This window comes from Podarcis vaucheri (assembly GCF_965113315.1).
Source record: "Podarcis vaucheri genome assembly, chromosome: 10".
In the NCBI taxonomy this organism is placed as follows: Eukaryota; Metazoa; Chordata; class Lepidosauria; order Squamata; family Lacertidae; genus Podarcis; species Podarcis vaucheri.
This window is the reverse complement of record NC_138748.1, coordinates 44,498,673-44,520,907: the sequence shown is the minus strand read 5'-3', so window position 1 is coordinate 44,520,907 and position 22,235 is coordinate 44,498,673. Positions and strand designations below refer to the sequence as shown.

General features: G+C 42.3%; 1 protein-coding gene across 4 annotated transcripts in view; it reads left to right on the top strand.

Moving 5' to 3' along the window:
* The window catches only part of CACNA1I (calcium voltage-gated channel subunit alpha1 I), a 296,624-nt gene that overhangs the window by 26,426 nt on the left and 247,963 nt on the right, over nucleotides 1–22,235 (top strand). The window lies entirely within an intron of this gene.

Sequence of the window (22,235 nt, the reverse complement as noted above, 5' to 3'; positions counted from 1 at the left end):
GGCCACCCCAAGGCTTATTGCTGTCCTGAGGCAAAGGACAAGATCCCCTCCCCATTCTCTGCACAAACACTTGCAAGGGATCTAGCAGACTGATCTTTTTTCAGCACTGGTGAAGGGACAGCTTCCTTCGCTGCATCTGGAGGGCAGTAGGGCAGCTTAGAAGGCTCAAGGTAACCTGTGTAGCACACACAACCCTGTCTGTTCTCCACCCGTCATCATCGGCCTCCTCAGGCAACCACCTTGCTTAACCTAATGGTAGGGCCAGCCCTGGTAATAGGATTGATTGATAATTAAATTTTGCAACAGGTTGCAGTAGTGGTTCATAACTGCTTGACAGCTGGAATTATTATGGATGGCCCGGAAATTTTAGGGCTAACACTGATCATTAACTGAAATGGGGTTTATGGAGAGGATCTTGTCTTGCCACATTATTCCACGTGCCAGCAAGAAGATACTGGATTGGGTGAAACAGGAGTCTGAGGGCCAGCCCAATACAATTTTCTGCCTGCAACAATAGCCAAGATGCACCTGTTCCTCTTTCCAGGATGGGCAGTTTAATCTTAATTCAATACAACTGACAAAACAGTTTATTCTCCTGCATCTGAGGACAACAGGCCAGATTAGTGGGTACAGAGCAGGCTGTATGGGGCACACACACACAGTTCTGTCCAACTCCTTGTATCTGTTGCCTTCCCTTCCCGCTGCTCGCCCCAGAACCGCCACCTGAAGCAGTTGCTTCACTTTGCCTAATGGTAGAGTTGGCCTGATGAGTCTGTCTGACATACTACAGAAATTCTTGCCTTTGTATATTTACTGAATTCACTAACTACTTAGTTTATTGCCCTAGAAGTATTCGATCCACGTCCTCCCTCAAAACACATTACATGCTTGCCCCTGGGTAACCACTCCAACTTTTTTAAATCCTGGGCTAAACACATCCTGGAGGCAGGGCTTTGGGCAAGAATAGTAGTGTGGATAATTCACCACAATCCACCAAGTATTGCTCCCATGAAGAGCCTTTTGTTTTGCATCAACACCTTATGGATTGTGACCATGATCAGCTGCCCCTTTTATCATGCATTTCCCTACTGAATCATAGAGATTAGCTCTGAAGCTGCTGTAAGTCTATTCAGCCTCAGTCTTTGTCTCGTGACTATAACAATAACATCTTTTGGAGACTCCCAAATTCATTCCATTCTCCCTATACCTGCAAATCTAAACAGTGCTTCCATGGACTTGTGGTCTGCCTGTCATGTGTCTCACTATTATCCTGTTGGCATCTAAGGTGGTGGGATTTTGTAGTTATTGAAATGATTCCTGGGGTGCAGTGATCAGAGACTATCAGCTGATTGCAGCATCGACAGCTGTCTGCAGCTAACTTACTTGAACTCCCTGAGAAGGCTATGTTGTGGAGGAGCAGTTCATTTCCCTTGGCTCTTTTTGTAGACAGTGCATATAACAAGAAAGCATCCATCTTCCACATGTCCTCTTTGCAGCCACATTTAATGGGTGTCGCACTTGTGCCAGCCAGAAGTCTCTGGAGAGCTGAAAACTCTATAGGAGTCGTGGCCTCTCCCTGACTTTTCAGCATGAGCTCGCTTGCAACAGCTGACTTGATGGGAGGGGAACCCCACTTCATCTTCTTCTGAGAGGCAAAGGTATTTGTCGGGGGATAATCTGAACGCTGATTACAAGTCAGTGACACTGGGCTTATTTACAAAGTGTTTGCATTAGGATTAAAGGATTTTGATGAAGCTTCTGTCTTTTGAACCAGTCTTCAGAAGACTTGTGTATTACCATAACCTCCCTAAAAATGACTGCTTGAAATAAAGTAAGAGAACTTATTTAAGAAACCCCAAAGGCCACTCACTGTAAGAAGTAAAGGGGTGTATTGCTCCATCTGTGGCAACTTCACTAGCACAGCAGCCATTCTGCTAGTGGGAGCCCTGTTCTTAGGGTAGTACAATTGCCAGCTTGTGTTGGCAGAAGAGTTGCAAGTCTTGTATGCTGTGTTGTACTGTTACACTGCTTCTGCTGCAACTTGAGCAACACTTCAAACTCTCCTGCTTCTTGCACTAATGTTAGATTTCATCCAACTCAGTAACATGTATTTCATTTCTTACTGTGGTAACATGCTAGTACCATCAAAATAGCCTACAAATATGAAGAAGTGTGCCTTTAATACACCCGCCCACTAATTCAAATTGATTTTCATTGGTTAAAATCAGTACACAATAAACTTGAACTCTAAATCTACCAATTCAAGCCAGTAGTCTTAGGGCACAATCCATCCTTATGCATCACCCACTCATGGATGGATCACCAGACAAATGACTGGTGGGTCATGGACCCCAATATGGACTACTGTCTTCAGTGGGCTTATTTGCAAGGCTTGGTTTCAGTACAAACCATAAATTGAATGTAGTTGGGTGGGGAATAGGGAGCCAGGTTTTGAGATTGAGTTCACAGTCAATATTTGGGCTCTGACACAGATTCTCACAGGAAAAGGTACATTATAGATTGCAACAGTTTAAAAGGGAAGCTCAGGAAGGTTTAGTATTGGGTTTTGTATGCTTGTTTGAATTTAGGGACCAGCGGAGGACCATTAGGGAAAATGGGGCACCATGACAACCCCTACCTGACCGCCATCTTACTTACAACCAATAAGGAGGTGGCTCTGCCTGTCATTGACGTTGGCTTCCTGCTTTCTGCTCCACCAGTCCCAATGGACACTGGGTACCAGGTACCAGTGGTAAAGACACTGAAACTATAGAGTGAGGAGAGTCTGCATTAATGTACACAGATTTACTAATCTGTTTCTCACCCTAGTAGAATGCTTTGTGGTTGAGTGTACTATTGTCCAAGACAGATAATGGACTGTACAGCAGTGGTAGGTGGAGCCAAGAGGGTGTGGGGAGACTGACAGCTTTCTTGGTCTTGTTGCTGATGATGAAGATGATCATCCAAATGTCATAGACCAAATGGAGCAAACAGCACGCAGACCTAGTGGTGGGAGGAAAAAATCCTTAAATAAGAGACACGGGGGAATGATTAATGGACTTCAATGTCTGTACACTAATGTGCAAAGCATGGGAAATAAACAAGATGAGCTTGAGCTCTTGGTACAGCAAACTAAATATGACATAATAGGCATCACTGAAACCTGGTGGTCCCACGATTGGAATGTAATAATGGAGGGATACAATCTATTTCAGAGAAACAGACCAGACAAGAAAGGAGGAGGAGTGGCGTTATATGTCAGGGATGTGTATACCTGTGAAGAGATCCAAGATTTAGAACCTCAAAGCCAAAGTGAGAGCATTTGGGTCAAAATTAAGGGAGAGAAGAATAACAGAGACCTCATTGTGGGAGTTTACTATAGATCCCCAAGCCAAATGGAGGACATAGATGATGCCTTCCTGAAACAGATGGCCAAGCATGCAAAAGGAAGGGAGATAGTAGTAATGGGGGACTTCAATTACCCGGATATTTGTTGGATGTCAAACTCAGCCAAGAGCATAAGGTCAAACAGATTCCTCACTGGCCTTGCAGTCAACTTCATTGTCCAGAAAGTGGGAGAAGCAACAAGAGGAACAGCCATTTTAGATCTGGTCCTAACCAATGTTGATGACCTGGTTAGTGGAGTAGAAGTGGAAGGATCATTAGGTGCGAGTGATCATGCTCTTCTGAAGTTTACTATACAGCGGAAAGGAGCAGCCAAGCATACTAGGACTCAATTTCTTGACTTTAAGAAAGCCGACTTCATAAAACTTAGGGAAGTGCTGGGTGAGATCCCATGGACAGTAATACTAAAAGGAAAGGGAGTTCATGATGGCTGGGAGTTTGTTAAGAGGGAGATAGTAAAAGCACAACTTCAGGCAATACCAATGAGACGGAAACATGAAAGGTGCCTAAAGAAGCCAGGGTGGCTATCTAAAGAACTTTTAACTGAGTTAAGATTAAAAAAGGATGTGTACAAAAAAATGGAAAAGGGGGAAAACCACCAAAGAGGAATTCAAACAAATAGCCAGCACATGTAGACACAAAGTCAGAAAAGCTAAAGCACAGAATGAACTCAGGCTTGCTAGAGAGGTTAAAAGCAACAAAAAAGGCTTTTATGGGTATGTCCGTAGCAAAAGGAAGAACAAAGAAACAGTGGGGTCACTCAGAGGAGAAGATGGTGAAATGCAAACAGGGGACACAGAAAGGGCTGAACTCCTCAATGCCTTCTTTGCCTCAGTCTTCTCCGATAAAGAAAACAATGCCCGACCTGAAGAATTTGGAGCAAATGATTCAGCAGAGGAAACACAGCCCAGAATAACTAAGGAGATAGTACAAGAATACTTGGCTAGTTTAGATGTATTCAAGTCTCCAGGGCCAGATGAACTGCATCCAAGAGTATTAAAAGAACTGGCAGATGTGATCTCAGAACCACTGGCAGTCATCTTTGAGAATTCCTGGAGAACAGGCGAAGTCCCGGCAGACTGGAGGAGGGCAAATGTTGTCCCTATTTTCAAAAAGGGGAAAAGAGATAACCCAAATAATTATCGCCAGTCAGTCTGACATCAATACCAGGGAAGATTCTGGAGCAGATCATTAAGCAAACAGTCTGTGAGCACCTAGAAAGGAATGCTGTGATCACCAATAGTCAGCATGGATTTCTGAAAAATAAGTCATGTCAGACTAACCTGATCTCATTTTTTGACAGAATTACAAGCCTGGTAGATGAAGGGAATGCAGTGGATGTAGCCTACCTTGATTTCAGCAAGGCATTCGACAAGGTGCCCCATGATATTCTTGTAAAGAAGCTGGTAAAATGCAGTCTTGACTATGCTACCACTCAGTGGATTTGTAACTGGCTGACTGACCGAACCCAAAGGGTGCTCATCAATGGTTCCTCTTCATCCTGGAGAAGAGTGACTAGTGGGGTGCCACAGGGTTCTGTCTTGGGCCCGGTCTTATTCAACATCTTTATCAATGACTTGGATGATGGACTCAAGGGCATCCTGATCAAATTTGCCGATGACACCAAACTGGGAGGGGTGGCTAACACCCCAGAGGACAGGATCACACTTCAAAACGACCTTGACAGATTAGAGAACTGGGCCAAAACAAACAAGATGAATTTTAACAGGGAGAAATGTAAAGTATTGCACTTGGGCAAAAAAAGAGAGAGGCACAAATACAAGATGGGTGACACCTGGCTTGAGAGCAGTACATATGAAAAGGATCTAGGAGTCTTGGTTGACCACAAACTTGACATGAGCCAACAGTGTGACGCGGCAGCTAAAAAAGCCAATGCAATTCTGGGCTGCATCAATAGGAGTATAGCATCTAGATCAAGGGAAGTAATAGTGCCACTGTATTCTGCTCTGGTCAGACCTCACCTGGAGTACTGTGTCCAGTTCTGGGCACCACAGTTCAAGAAGGACACTGACAAATTGGAACGTGTCCAGAGGAGGGCAACCAAAATGGTCAAAGGCCTGGAAACAATGCCTTATGAGGAACGGCTAAGGGAGCTGGGCATGTTTAGCCTGGAGAAGAGGAGGTTAAGGGGTGATATGATAGCCATGTTCAAATATATAAAAGGATGTCATATAGAGGAGGGAGAAAGGTTGTTTTCTGCTGCTCCAGAGAAGCAGACACGGAGCAATGGATCCAAACTACAAGAAAGAAGATTCCACCTAAACATTAGGAAGAACTTCCTGACAGTAAGAGCTGTTCGACAGTGGAATTTGCTGCCAAGGAGTGTGGTGGAGTCTCCTACTTTGGAGGTCTTTAAGCAGAGGCTTGACAACCATATGTCAGGAGTGCTCTGATGGTGTTTCCTGCTTGGCAGGCGGTTGGACTCGATGGCCCTTGTGGTCTATTGCAACTCTATGATTCTATGATTCCTCAGCCTCTGAGAGCAGCATGAACTGGTTGGCCGTGCGAGAAAGGATGGGTAACTTTGCTAGTATTTGAAAGGGTCCAGTTTCTTTATAGGGGTTTTCAGTCTAACTGTATTTATTTTATAAATTCCAAAACAGAACCAATTCAAACAATCCCACTGCTGTTTCCTAGCTTCCATTATTTAACGCTGAAGGCTGTAACAGTGGTATGAAATTCAGGATTCACATGTCTCCCTGCTGGCCATGTGTAGATGTAGTCCTTTGGGTATGGAATCTCTCATGCAAATCTGGTATAGATAAACTAGTTCATTTGTTGCCTTGGACCTATTTGCACTAATGTATTGCAATGCACTACCTATTCATTATACAAGCAATGTAATGACATATGACCCAACAATTTTACCAAATTCTGACTTGAGAACCACCCACTCTCAAGACTTCAGTTTGTCAGGATTCAGCCTCACTGTAGTGGCCTTCATCCAGTCCATTCCTGTTTCCAAGAATCACCTTGTCTGACTCAGATAATGATGAGAAATATTGATGGGCGTCATTAGCATTAAGGAGAGGGAAAGCGTTTGTTTTTTAGTCTACTTTCACTGCTCAGAATTTTAACAAAGGATCTAGACAAGCTAGCGTCACTATGGTTTTCTCAATTTTTCATTTGCATTTAGTAATGCAAGTTTGAAAGGGCTGAATCACAGTTACTGTGCGGATATTTATTAGCAGAAAATTATTAGCAGATGTCTGTCTCTGTTAGATCATTTTTTAAAACAATCCTGAAATTTCAGTTCTGAAGGCATTGTGTTTTTTAGAGCCCAGATTATTTGTGAAAGATCAAAATTTAGATTGGAAATGAGAAAATGAAAAGCATTTCTTTACAGTTTTATCAAAGCCTAGAGAGATAAAGAAAATGTGTTAGTCTTTAAAGTGCTGCAAGACTCTTCCTTGATTATGCTACAACAGATGAACACACCTGCCCCTTTGGAAAGAGATAAAGAGGCTGAGGTAGTAAATTGTTTCTCTATTAAAGGGGAATGCGATGTAACTGCCTGTAACTATCAATGAATCTCCCTTCTGAGAATCTTCATTTTCCCTGCTGTTGTTGCTGCTGCTCCACTTCACTTGATAACCATTGGCTGATCTGCTGTGAGGTCACAGCGGGCCTCTGTTGACTTGCTGGTCTAGATGCAAGCCCACATCTGCAAACTGCTTGGGGGAGATGGTGGCTTTTGCAAATTTTGCAATCCAAAATTGGAAGCCAGTTAGCAACATAGTTCAGTGATGAAGCCAATGCTTTGTACACAGAAGTCCCAGGTTCAGTTTTGGGCACCTCTCCAGTTAAAAAGACATGGTGAGTTGAGAAATCTTTTTGCCTAAGGCCCTGGGCACCAGCTACTTGTCAGTGTAGACAATACTGGGCTAGATAGGCCAATTGTCTAAGCAGGTATAAATTAGCCCCCTCTGTTCTAAACTACTTCATCAAGAGCAGAGGTCATTGGCCAAGTTGGCCATGTTGGCTGGGGCTGATGGGAGTTGGAGCCAGGCAACATCTGGAGGGGGCACCAGGTTGATTTTCTCTGATCTAAGGCAATGTGCTACAGGCTTTCTAGTTGCATGCATACTTGCTGAGTGGTTTTGTATTGTTACATAGATTACCCACAAGGATCTTGGTGCCCTTTATAAACTCTAGTTTAAATTCCCAATCAGAATGGCAGTCTACTTTCATATAATCACCATTACTTTGTGGAGATGCCATGGCCAATTGCCTTGTACAGCCCCAGTGCCATCCCATTATACCCATGGAAATTAGGACCAGAAATAATAAGTGTGGTCAAAATAAACACCGGAGCACCCATGCAGTGTTTGTCAAGCATGTAAAAGGATAGCGGGACTGTGGTTATACTGCATAAGCATCTCAACTGACATACGGAATTTGCTGATTCCGGACCAGAGTCTGGAAGCATCTGTAGGGGGACTTGTTCAGTAACACAGATTCTGCACTGACCTCGGTGGGACACTGCATGGATCTAAATGTGGATTTTTTGAGTTACATCTTTACTTTGCCGTTTTAAAGTTCTGTGCAAAAGGAATCTCTTTAACAGGCCTATAAACCCGCATTCTCCCTCCTTCCCCAATGGGAGGTCAATATTTTAGATGGGAGCATGAAAGCAAGAATGAGCATGCCATTAAAAAAGATCAATATAAGAAACAGGGAAATAACAAGGCATATTATGCAGTTCACTGGCTCAGTTGCTTGGCTTTTGTTGCATCCTGGACGCATCCTTCTTTGCTCATAGAGGAGATGGCTGCTCCTTCTGCAGCTGTTGTCCCTGATAAATTGCCGTTTAATTCCATGAGTCTTGAACACGGCATTCATGGTCCAGGAAAGCAAAATAGTATGTTACATACTTGAAATAAAGAGCTGGGCTGTAACCAGTCACACAATTTCAGCTTTGCATCGGGTGAACATAAGCTCTCTCTTTTTTGCCAATGTTTGACATACCTCTTGAAATGGTTTATTTTAATTTTTGAAGGCTTAGGTACAAAGTCAAATGATTGTTTCTGAGTGTGTTTCCTTGGAGTTTGCCTGGGAGTTTTAACACTCTGGTTTCCATAAAACAGTCTCGGAAGCTAGTTTGTGTGTGTATTTGCATAAGTTGCCCATGTTTTCAACAAAAAAGTTCTATCTTGTTGAAAAGGCGGCTTTCCGAGTCATAACTGAGTGCCCCTCCTGATGTACTTTGATTGTGCATTCCTGGTGATTTGTGCTCATGTGACTGTATTGGGGTGATTATATGTGATAGCCTGTTTTCAATACAGCTTGCACCTGCAAAAAAAATTGGAGAGGCCATTCGGCTTCATTTTCTGTCAGCGTATATCCTGTAATTTCCTGCTGAAGTCCTGTAATTTTTTTATACCGCAAATGTTCTGGGGTTGTTGTTGTTGCTGCTGCTTCTAGCCTACTTTTATTGTACACTAGCACAAGAGTGCCCCTCCAGATGGCAGTAATGTGATAACATTGGGGAAGCTTCACAGGAAAAGTAACAAAGTGAAATGAAGTGTGGACGGTCCAATCTCAGTCCAACACTAATGCACTAATATCGTGTCAATTGCATGTTAAAGAACACACCTGCAGAAAACGACAGGGCAGCAGTCCAAAGGGGCTTTGAATGAAATGACAACACACACACACACACACACACACACACACAACCTGCATCTTGTTGCATCACCTGTAAATATATAGTTGCTGTGCTGGTGTAAGCTCTGGACAAGTCTTCCAGTGCACCAGCCTGCAAAAGAGTGTCTCCAGTCTGTGAACATTAAGAATTAATGGTGACATTTCTCCTTGGAACAGGTGGTTATTCCAATGGCCTGGTAAAAATTCACTTTCAGTTCCCTTCTTCTGTCTGCATAAAATTCCCACCAGAGTTTTCAGTGAAATCCCAGCCTATACGTTGGGGTATAAATGATTTTTTATTTTTATTATTTTTGTTTAGACTCTATCACAGCAATAGTCTTTACCAGAGGTGGTAACTGCAAATCATCTGCAATGCAAATAAAGCTGTTTCTCTAACAGTATATTTTAGAAACTGAACCCCTTGGTTTACACTTGCTATAGGGGAACCAGAAGGGTCACACAGTCTTAACTAAGAAGCCTTATATGGGGGGAAGAAAGTTGTCTTTGTAGAAAGCCTGTTAAACGCCCTACAAGAGAAGACATTTTGGCAATACAAAATAGTATTTTTTTGATACACGGAAGCTGGAGATATTTCTGCTGCACTTTGGAATATGCTAAAATGTGGATTTTGCAGCCATTTTGTTCCATTGAAAGGCAAAGACGCAAGCATTACATGAAAGCACATCCTGCAGTGCTCACAGGATGTGGTCTGAGTGACTCTGGAGAGGAAAATGAATGTTGCATTTTTGTGTTTGAGTTCATGTACAGGACAGTTTACAGCAGGAGATTTTGACAAAATGTCTGCAACTAAGAGGGCAAGCTGAAATCCTGTGATAGCACACAAGAGAGTGAGGCCCCACATATTTGAAGGGAGTTATCATGCTTGTTCGCTGCAAGATATTTTATGTGGAGTGTGTATGTATATATCTGTGTGAGAAGCTAGACATATTAGTGTTGCTGTATTCCCAGGGAAGGGATTCTGAAGCATGGTGATTATACCATCTTGCTTTCAGATCTTCAGCTTGCTATTTTGTGAGCTCACCGGTAACATAGTTTTAGAATTTGCAGATTGTTGCTGTGGAAACAAATGGTAAACACTGATCCCCACCCCGCAAGAACCTCAACTTTTGATGTTGAAGCTGGAGTGGAAGAAGCAAATTGTTTGCCTTGGTGCCAATAAGCTCTCCAGGCACAGCAGTGACTTGAGTGAATTAAATTTCTTTGCTCTCCTGATGGATGACAATGGGTCTGTTCTAATGGGAAGACAGTGGTGGCTACTTAGAGATTCTGCCTTAACTGTGATCCAGAGCAGCAGGTTCCTGTAAGGTTCCAGAAGTGTCTCTTATTTGTTCATTTTTGCCATTTTGCTGATCTATATATTTTTTCATGTTGTGGTAGCTCATCTGCCTCACTGGGACAAGGAACATGCAAAGTATGCAGAGGATAAGCAACTATTTTAACTCATACTACAGACATGTAAGCAGCAGGGACTTCCCACCCACATTGTGAATTTAAAGCACATGGCTTCCCCCAAAGAATTCTGGGAACCATAGTTTACCTTCCACAAAACTACAATTCCTAGTACCATTAACAAAATGTAGTTCCCGGTATCCTTTGGGGAAAGCCACGTGCTTCAAATGTATGGTGTGTATGGGGCTAATATATCATCGAAGCCTTTTTTTTTTAATATACCTTTTCTGCAGCAGCTATGTCATATCTCACTAAGGGATGTGGAGAATTTTACTACACATTTGCCATCAATAGGAAATCTGGTTGGCACCTGCTCCATCATCCTATGCCCTTTACCCTTTTTGACTTATTTTAATTATTATTATTATTATTATTATTATTATTAATACCCTGCCCACTCTGGGCGGCTTCCAACAAAATATTAAAATACAATAGTCTGTCAAACATTAAAAGCTTCCCTAAACAGGGCTGCCTTCAGATGTCTTCTAAAAGTCTGGTAGTTGTTTTTCTCTTTGACATCTGGTGGGAGAGCGTTCCACAGGGCGGGCGCCACTACTGAGAAGGCCCTCTGCCTGGTTCCCTGTAACTTGGCTGTAGTTACATGTAATCCTATGTGAGCTCATTGGTTGCCTGTATGTGATACCTTACTTGATTTTACTTTTGTGTCTATAATTTTTTACAATACATTTTATATATTAAATTAAGGATCTAGCATAATTCAGTACTGTATATTTTTAAAAAGTTACTAAACTTGGGGGGGGGCAGGTTTCGGTCTGTACTCTGTGCGATGGGAAATGGCACCCGTGTTTTCCAAAGGTCCTCTGGTTCTTGGGAGTTTGGCAGTCCAGGAGTTTGTCATAATGCAGAGGCTTGTGTGAAGACAGAGCTTGTACCGCTAACTGGGGCAACTGGGGCTCCTTGGATATAGGAAGCAATTTCATTTTTCTTCCATAGCCTGGCATTGGGAATGCTTGGCCTGCAGTTGTGAGACTAGATCACATATGCTGTGTAATCACTAGCACCACCAGGGAAAAGCCTGGCTTTTGGCAGTGACATCCTTCTGTTGATGTCTTACTGCATAAGGACAAGGAGCAGAAGAGGGAGCATTGGAGTGAAGCTCAGTTCAGGACCTTGGTCAGCTACCTGTGGAACTGTGTAGAGCTGCTCCAGATCTGAAGCCAAATGAGGTCTTTAAAAATAGTTCCTCTGTCAGGTTTATGCTTCTACAGAATCACAGAGTTGGAAGGGACCATGGTGGGTCATCTAGTTCAATGCAATGCAGGAATCTTTTGCCCAACATGGGGCTCAAACCCAGAGTCTAATGCTCTACAGACTGAGCTATTCTAGCTTTGAGGAAATTGGAGTTTAAAGGATCTGCACTCTATTCAATGAAGGCTGGATCTAGCAGTATGCTCCCATACCATTCTGCTCCTGAAGACGATACGGTAAGCAAGAGGTACCCCACCCTGCACAGATGAGGGTTCTGAAGAGGAGTCCATGGAGAAGGGACCATGGCAGCTTCCTCAGGCCTTGTGGCTTAAGGCATCTCTGACTACCAAGTTCCCCTAGTGCTGATGGGACTATTTCTGGGAATGGTTTCTGCACCCAAGTCTTTGGCAAGACCTTTGGGTCTTCAGACCCCTTCTTCTCAGGGCACGAAACTGTGAAAGGGGGAAGATGGGGTAGGCAGATCAGTACAAGGAAGTTGGGGCCTGAATGGGAGAGTTTTTATGCAGGGCTCCTGGCCTACTGGAAGACAGAGCCAGCAACAACGATGTTTTTCATTCTAAACTGGAAAAAGATATATGTTCAGGTCTTGGAGTACCTGTGATTGGTCTTGGGAGGGATAAAAGGGGAGGGTGAATGTCAAATGTCTCAACTGGAGCAAATTAGCATTAGCTTTGTTGAATTCAGTAGAATCGCCTGCTTACTAAGTCTTGCACTGAGTATAGCCTCTGTGCTTCAGGCCATCTGTGGAGAACAGAGTCTGTTCTGTGTCATATACTGTGCAGTATAAGCCAGTGGATAGATTGGTGGTAATGTCAGTTCAAAGAACAAATGTAAAGGTGATTTTTTGTGGATGGATGGAGGAAATGTATAGTAAAGTCCCCCAGGGATAAGAAGAAGATGACTGATTTCTTCCTGTCTGGAAGGGTAGTAAGGGTTTAGAAGTAGGATCCCCTCCCTATCCATTAAAAGATTAAACTCTTGTCACAAAATGAACACTAAAACCCCATCTGGAGCATATTGTGAGCACTCACTGGAACAATATTTTGCTAGAAGAGAAGAAAGACATTTGATGTGCATCAGGCAGGTGATATATGTGTGTGTATAAAAAGACACATCATTTTCTTAACCTCTTTGCAAATATTTGTTTATTCATTTATTTAAAAGTATTGATAAACTGTTGAAAATATTTTGCAGGTCTCTAAGCAGTATACAATATAAAAGGAAGCAGCATTGTTAAAAAGAAATGCTACCCAAAACCAGTAAAGTAGCAGCATAAAAGCACATTAAAACAAGAATTTAGGAGAATCAAATGCATAAAACGGGGTCTGATCTTGTGGCTCAAGGAAAGCCTTATATGAGGATAAGTTGTGTTCAAGTGAGGCAAGAGAACTCCCAGGGGCATCTAAAGATAGCTGAGCTATTTTTAAGATTTTAAATAAACTGATTTGATTTTTCCAAATGGAAGGCACAAGAACAATAGGAAGAATGTGAATTAAACAGCATGTCAATCCAATTTGCAAAGTCTCTTATTAAAGGGTTCCAAAAAGCAGACTTTTTTTCTGCCATGTTTTTCTAAATGTGTCCACGGTGATGAATGTTCATTCTGTCAAAAATGCGGGCTCCGTTGGCACTTCACTGAAAATATTCTGACACCCCTCCTGAGACCTTCTGCATTATTAGGGGCTATTTATGTGAACACCTGTAGTGATTATAGCTCCAACAGAAAGCTATGATGAGAACAACACTGGGACAGCCATCACGAGATATGAGAGTGTCTGTGAAAAATACTCTCTCTAGAGAAAAATAAACCCCTTTCCTTTGTCTTTTCAAGATTTTCCTTATGCTGTTGGAATCCAGCGTGTACAGATTCAAATGAAGTACAGTTTTAAAGTGCTATAAACATTATAGGGTACTGCACAATCCACATTGTTCTGTGAAATGCTATTTCCTTACAGGTTGCAAATGATAATTCTATTTGCTCCAAAATTTCTTGAGGTTTCATCTATATTTATCACCCTGCTCCAACCACCCAGTTCCTTTAACATTTCTGATTTTTTTTTATAGCAGCCTGCACAGCAGGGGGCTGTGAATAAAATGGCTTGCACAGCTCCGCTGTGATTTTGATATTTGAAGATCCAGAAGGAATCGTGCTCCAGAGACTTGTTGGTGACTTAAGGCTGCAGTCCTGTCTGCTGTGTGAGCCAAGAGCAGGTTGCCAGTGCAGCTTCCCATGAGGCTCCAGCTTAACTTCTCTTCTCTCGGCAATTCATCTTTGCAGCTGGCACTGTGCTGCAGTCACTTCACTTTTCAAATGAGGTTCCACCGCTCCTCACAGGAGCCCAGCTCGTGCCCACTGCTTCAGCTGAGAGCAGCCTCGTCCGAGCCTGGACAGAGTTCATATGCTGAAGTCCATATTCCCTGGCCCCCTCTCCTAACACACCATACACCCCATTCTTCCAAATGTGGTCTGATATATTTATGTAACCTTTTATAATTAAAGGGCTCCTTTGGAAGGAAGGGTGGGACGCGGGTGGCGCTGTGGGTTAAACCACAGAGCCTAGGACTTGCCGATCAGAAGGTTGGCGGTTTGAATCCCTGCGACAGGATGAGCTCCCGTTGCTCGGTCCCAGCTCCTGCCAACCTAGCAGTCTGAAAGCACGTCAAAGTGCAAGTAGATAAATAGGTACCACTCCGGCAGGAAGGTAAACGGCGTTTCCGTGCGCTGCTCTGGTTTGCCAGAAGCGGCTTAGTCATGCTGGCCACATGACCTGGAAGCTGTACGCCGGCTCCCTCGGCCAATAAAGCGAGATGAGCGCCGCACCCGCAGAGTCATCCGCGACGGGACCTAATGTTCAGGGGTCCCTTTACCTTTGGAGGGAAGGGCAGGATATAAATGTAATAATAATAAAAAGAATCTGGTATAAGGATGATCTCTATGTCATACTCTAATGGTGATTAAGTGTACATAACTAGATAGCTCAGTTGGTTAGTGTGTGGTGCTGATCATGCCAAGGTTGCAGGTTTGATCCCTGTATGGGACAGCTGCATCTTCCTCCATTGCAGGGGGTTGGACTAGATGGTCCTCAGGGTCCCTTCCAGCTCTACAGTTATATGATTCTGTTTCTCTGTTCACCTCTGCCTCCCTCTCTCCTAGTCTTTGCTTGTCTCCTCTGTATTAAATTGGAAGCCTCTTGGGAAAGGACTGGTCTTATATTCTGTAAAGAACCATGCCCTGTGATGGCACTATACAGTTGCTGCTGCTGTAATACTAATTATTATTTGTAACCAAAAATATTAATTACTGAGAGTAGAGCAGCCTTCTCCGACCTGGTACCTTCCAGATATCTTGGATTACAGACCCCATCACCCAAAGCCTGTGTTGGGTGGGGCTGATGGCTACTTAGTCCACAACATCTGAAGGACACCAGTTTAGGGAATATGTTTTGCTTCCTTTATTGGTGTGATTTTATTGGTTTCTTTTTAGTTTTAACATTTAATAACATGAGGTAGATTTATTCCCCCGCCCCCACTCATGTATGAAACTGACTGCAGGACTGTGATTCTGGGATGTAGAGAGGTGATACTTTCATTCCTTCTTTTTGTGGTGGCCTATGGCTGATACAAATAAACTTGACTTGATTAGACTTGATGGTTTCCTGAAGGGACTGACCTTCATGACCTTCACAAATTCAACTCCTTCTAGGTCAAAGCCAACCCTTTCAGTAACAGCCAGGAGATTACTCAAAGGCAGAACAAGTACAGAGCAGCACATAATGCTTTCAAATAGCAATTTCTGTTTGCTCTTCAAGTGCAGGGCTTAAAATGGAGAGAGGCTGTTACGGGAATTATTGTGTATCTACTGAGAGTTGTGTTGGAACCTCCTCAGATTTGTGAGAAATCAGGAAGTGCTTAGTGGTCTGATTATTCCTAAAAATCAATAGGATCTCCCAGTTGCTCCCAACAGGGGCCCAATTCCCTCTTGTGAACTGGAAAGACATAAATAGCATCATCTACTAGATATATTATGGGTCTTGAAGAATACACATAAATTGAATTTTGTACAAATTGTACATTCTCTGGCATGATGGAGATTATGCATATTGATCAGGACAGATTATGGACACATCCGTCATCATGGATGGATAATGAACACATTCTCCATAAGGCCTGGTGAATGTGCACAAAGGCCAGGTGTTGTGCACATTAACCATTCAATTTACATTGCTTCCCCTAGTACATTAACCATTCAATTTACAATGCTTCCCCTAGCATATGCATTAAGTGCCAACTGAATGTTCCTCACAGTGGGAAGACAGACTATTGACTAGAATAGTGCTTCCGCTTTAGTGGGGAACCACATTTTTGGTTTTGTTGTAGACACACTTGCAGATCCATCTTTATACACACTTGTGTATTACACAGCATCTCCAACATGCAGTGATCACATGTGATAACTGTTGAAATCCACTGAATTTCTACTTATCATTGAGGAATCACTTGGTCAGGAAATAGGATGGGGAGGTATGAATAGCAGAGAGGGAATTGGTAGGTGGAAAATGGAGAAGTAGAGAAGAAGACCCCCCCCCATCAAGAAGAGGGAAAGACAAAGGAGTTTAATGAGAGGGCCAAGTTGTCCCCAAATGCTGTGGATGAAAGGTGGGTGATTATATAGATTGAAGATAAAAAGATGATGTTTGAGGAGGATGCTTTAAGTTACAGAGAATCAAGAAAAGATTTTATGTAGAGTTTCCTTCTGGCTGTGAAAAAGAACAGAGCTGATTGTAAATCCATGCTGAGAGTCCCCAGCCATGTCAACAAATCCTTTTGATTGATGTTATCAGAGGCAGCGAATAGATCTAAAAAGAATCAGCATGCACCCTTGACCTTATATGTTGCCATCATTGACTAATGGAGCCAGAAACTGAGGGGGGGGGGATGCAATAATGTTTTGTGCCAAATGCAGTTATTCCAGAGAATTTACCTTTGTAGGAGGTAGTCAAGAAGCAAGGTTGTGGTTGTTGTTTTAATATATTACCCATCCTTCACGCTAAAGTTTCAGGGTGTGTTAAAACCATTTACAACATAACATTAAAAAAACAGTTTAAAACAGGCTTCCTCAACCTCGGCCCTCCAGATGTTTTTGGCCTACAACTCCCATGATCCCTAGCTAGCAGGACCAGTGGTCAGGGATGCTGGGAATTGTAGTCTCAAAAACATCTGGAGGGCCGAGGTTGAGGAAGCCTGGTTTAAAACAACTCACAATCTCAAATAATTTTTAGACTATTTACAGCATTTATAGCTAGTGGTCTTTGAAGTGAGAAAAGGAGGCCCAAAGCAGTTTCAAAGCAAGATTAGACAGGGACTTGTAGTTATGTTACACCCTCAGTTTAACAAACTTTGGCACTCTTGTCCTCCTTTCCTTATCCTGGTGTTTTTTCATGGAAGCCCTTCTGCCCTCTTCCAGTTGACATCTTTGCACATAGCTGATGTAGCATATTGAATTCTTCATACATCTTGGATTTTGGGGAGGGAGATAATTTTGCAGGATTTAGAGGCTGGTTACAACATCCATGCAACAGAATCATGCAGCCATGTTTTGCGTTGTTGTACTGGAGTCCCAATACAACCTACGCTCTGAGAGGCTGCAAGGACTGGGTTGGATGGAACATGTACTTTCTTCACATGGCTACTTCTGCGTGCCACTCTCCCAACTGGGAACTTGACCTACAGTTGCCATATCAGAACTGAGTAAGGGCCTGTTTTCATGATTGTTTCAATATGCTACAGTTGTGTGGGGGGTTGGAATGTCCCATCAACCTCCAACTGGGCTTCTGGATAAAAAGCAGCAACCTCCAAGATCCCTTAAGGAGTGCATGTGAAGCACTGAAAGCCATGCTGAAGGAAGCCAAAGTTGGGTGTTCTCCCACCCCCACCAGCTGGGTTAGGCTACAAAGATCACTCCTTTAAAAAATAATAATTTATTATTGATTTTCTTTTCTCATAACAAATATCCAATATCATTACTAAACATTTTCCACCCTCCCTGTTCACTTCCCTCATCTTCCATTTCTGGTTTATTACATAAAATGATATATTCTGCAGTTTGTATATAATACTATGTTATCACATTGTTATACTTCTTGTTTTCTGTAAATAAAATTGCAAATGTTTATTCAAATCTTGCCAGTGAGTCCATTTTTTTGTTTTGTTTCTGCAGATATATTGTGAAAGGTTCCCATTCTTTTTCAAAATCACTATTGTCCTTTTCACGCAGTTTGTCCATTAACTTTGCTAACTCTGCATAATTCATCAGTTTTTCTTACCATTGTTCTTTTGATTTGTTTTGGGAAGCTTTTAATGTTTGATGTATTATAGTATTCTAATATTCTTTTGGAAGCCGCCCAGAGTGTCTGGGGAAGCCCAGCCAGATGGGCGGGGTATAAATAAATTATTATTATTATTATTATTATTATTATTATTATTATTATTATTATTATTGATGGTACTTCTCCGGTCTTCCAATTTTGTGCTATTAAAATTCTTGCTGCTCTTGTAGCATACAAAGATCACTCCTGGTAAGCTGGGAACACATTCCTGCTCTCCCTCACATGGGATTGAGAGTGTGTTAATAATGCAATAAGGATTACTAGAAAGTTAGTGAAGTGCACTTGGGAAGAGGGTTTAAATGATTCTATGAGTCTCCGCAAACCTCCTGTCCCCTCTAGGGCCAAAATGTGAACCTCACTAGAGTCATTTTAGGACAGCTGTGTTTTCATAGCCCATAGTCTTCCTGGTTGCACTCAGAAGTATAAGTCGACGCAATAGTCAAATGCAAGAAATACATCAATCCAGGAGAAATTTCTAGAAGTCCTGGGCATAAGAGCAACAAGTTGCTGATCTAAGCGTACTGAATTTAGTGTAGCTATGTAGTGTAGCAGAGGGGGAAAGTAAGCCGAGCACACTACCCCCCCCTGTAAAATATTAACCTCCTTATTTAAACAGGCTGGTAGCTCATAACAAACAGCAGCTGTTCACTGGCTGGGTTTGGAAGAGGCAAGGGGGTTCAGTATGCCAAAGCGGGAAGAAATTGTTCCTTTAAAAAAACACACACACAACATAAGATACTTGTGTATCTGATGGGTCAGAGCTCCCACATTACCTTTAATTTTTTGCAAATGCACTTGAAAATCAGTTAACTTGTACTTTGCAAGAAAAATTTTTTAATCCCCGCAACTCATAATTTGCCCTCTTCTCAAGAATCTATACCTGAATGGCATGGTGATGTTTCATCTGAGAATGATTTCATTATTTTTGCAAGGGAATACTGAAGCGAGGGAGCATTGGCATCAATAATTGAAGCCAAAATGTGCATGTTAAATAAATGAACAAAGTACATCTGTTGGTGCCCAAGCCCCACTTTTTAATGTTATTGTCTTTGTTCACTTGCTACTAATTTGCAAAATGAATCTGTGGGGGATGGGGAGAGGAGAGAGAGATTGCATAGCAACATGAGAAGAAGCAAGGTTGTGAGCTTACAAGAATTGTAGTTAAGGTTTTTCACAGTCACTGCCTACCTTACAACGGCACATTAATGCTGGGTATCTCTTTGCAGGGAAAAGTAAGATTACATGGATGTACTGTAATGTTTCGGAGGTGTTTGATGGTGGAAAAATTTGTTCCCTTGTACCACCTAGACACTCTTGTACTCTTATGCTGTAGTAATTGCCTTGCAAGGACTTTTGAAAGCTTAGCCACATTTCCATTCAAGTTTCGTGGCTGGGATTTAGATGAAGAAGCTCTACAGCTCTAACAGCAGCATTTATAAGCACTGTAGGCATTTTTGGGAAAGAACAGCAAAATGTACCGACATATGCATGTATATATATATGCATATGTATATGTATATGTACTGGATTTACAAATAGAAGGAGTTGTGGTGGTATCATAAACTGCTTGAAGCTGAGTATATTGCCAATATTTCATAATGAAAGATCTTATTTTACCTCCTGGCAATTACATTGATTGCAGTTGTCTACACAGCAAATTGCTGTTAATGCTATTGAGGGGATAATTTTCTTCTAGTGATATTTCTCTTTTCAGGTCTCCTTGCTTGCCAGGTAGCTTTTGGTGGAGAGATGTAGTGTGCATTATCAAGTGCTCTGAAATTTGGTGCTAAAGTTCAGTTTCTGGGCTTGGAATAGTGTGGATTTGGAATTCAGGACCGAGGCCAGCAACTAAGTGGGCTTAGGTATGATTCCAGCATCAGAGAGGAGCCCTTTTGAGCACTCAACTACTGCTTATTTTGATCATGGAGAGAGAAATTCCCACAAGTGCCTATTGCTTGGCATAAAAAATATAACACTAAGAAATAAAAAAGTAACCATTTGCTGCCTTTTCATGAAACCCAAAATCAACTGCCTGAGGCATTTGCTTCACTCTGTCTAATGATAGAGCTGGCCCCCATGAAATCTCCTAAGGGCAATAGAACAGCAATGCAGTCACATATACGAAATAGATAATGGCATGACTTAGATTACAATATTTAATAAGCAGGGTTCCGTTTTCAATGTTTGTAGATGTCCAGATTATATAAAATATTTTTCACACTGTTCCTATAAGCATTCAGTGTAAAGTAAGTTCTGCCAAGTAGTTTCTGGAATTGCAGCTGTAGAAAGCAACCTCTTTCTTCCTCAGCTAGGCATCTGTTGCAAGTGTCCATGGAGACAGCACTTCAGCAGCTAGCTGAACTGTGGCTTGTTAGGAAAATCTACTTCTTAATTAAGCAAAGAAGCCCTTTGATTTGGAGTAGGTCTGACCCACCAAGCGAAACACAGCTCATGATCTTTGTCAGCCTCCCACAATCTGGTGCCCTCTAGATGTTGTTGGATTACAACTCCTACCAATTAGGTCAGTTTTTGGACACGATGATGGGCTGGATGTGGGCTGATAAATGTGGGGTGGGGGAGATGGCCTGTCCCGGACAGAGTTGCAGGAGCAGGTCTGTAGCTTGGGGTGCTTGTGGATCCAACACTGTTCCCAGGGACTCAGGGGCTCTGAGTGCCCTTTCCCACCTATGGCTGGTTCACCAGCTACAGCCGCTTTTGGATGGAAATGACTTGGCTGCTGTACTCCATGCTCCTGATCAGTTCCAGACTGGAAGCTCTCCTTGAAGGTGTCTTGAAAGCTTCAACCAGAGCAAAATGCAGGAGCCAGATTACTGGCTGAGGTTCCTTTTAGAATATTTAGAACTGGAGTTGCTTTTAGTACTTTTAAAAGAACTTTTAGAGCTTTTAGAACATGGGTCTATGCTTTAAAACAGCTGCATTGGTTGTCAGTTTGTTTTGGATCCGATTCAAGGTGCTCACATTAGCATTTTAGTATTATTAGTATTTTAATATTTTAATGTTTCAATATTTTAATGTTGTATTTTAATGTTGTTTTTAAGTTGTATTCATTCAACTTGTTTTTATTATTGCTTGTTAGCCGCCCTGAGCCCGGCCTTGGCTGGGGAGGGCGGGGTATAAATAATAATAATAATAATAATAATAATAATAATAATAATAATGCCCTAAGTGACTTGGGCCTCAAATATCTGAAAGACGGCCTCCTTTCCTACAGATCCCCTTGAGTTTTAAGTTCAGCAGAGGGCTCTCCTTGGTAGCTCCACTATTCCCTGGAAGCTCAGGAGTGGCCTGGCAGAGGATATACTTTGTAGAAGCTCCTACATTGTGGAATTCCTTCCCTATAGAGAGCATCTGGCACCTTCACTATACAGTTTCCAGCAAATGCTGAATATGCATCTCTTTACCCCAGCCTTTGACCATTGAGGTGCATATTTTTGGGACCCACTCCATCTAAATGGTTGAGACCCAGCCATGAATGAAGGGTAGGTAATAAATCAAATTGATAACAGTAATCCGGAACCATTGGCAATGCTGGCTGCGTCTGAAGGTGCAACCACATTGGAAATGCTGTGTACGGTTCTGATCATCTCACCTCCAAAAGGATATTGTAGAGTTGGAAAGGTTTAGAAAAGGGCAACCGGAACGGTCGAGGGGATGGAGCAATTCCCCTATGAGGAGCGGTTTCAGAATTTGGGACTTTTTAGTTTAGAGAAAAGGTGAATAAGAGGTGACATGACAGAAGTTTATAAAAGTACACATGGCATGGAGACAGTTGATATGAGAGGATGAGAGAAGCTTTTCTCTGACACTAGATCTCTTGGACATTCAATGAAGCTGAATGTTTGAAGGCTCAGGGCAGATAAAGCAAAGGACTTTTTCACACAGCACATAGTTGAACTATGGAACTGGTTCCCACAGGAGTCATTAATGACCCACCAGCATGGATGACTATAAAAAGAAGATTAGAGAAATTCATAGAGGACGAGGCTATAAATGGCTACTACCCACAATGGCTCTGTTCTACCTCTGCTATTGGAGGCATGCTGCCTTTGAATACCA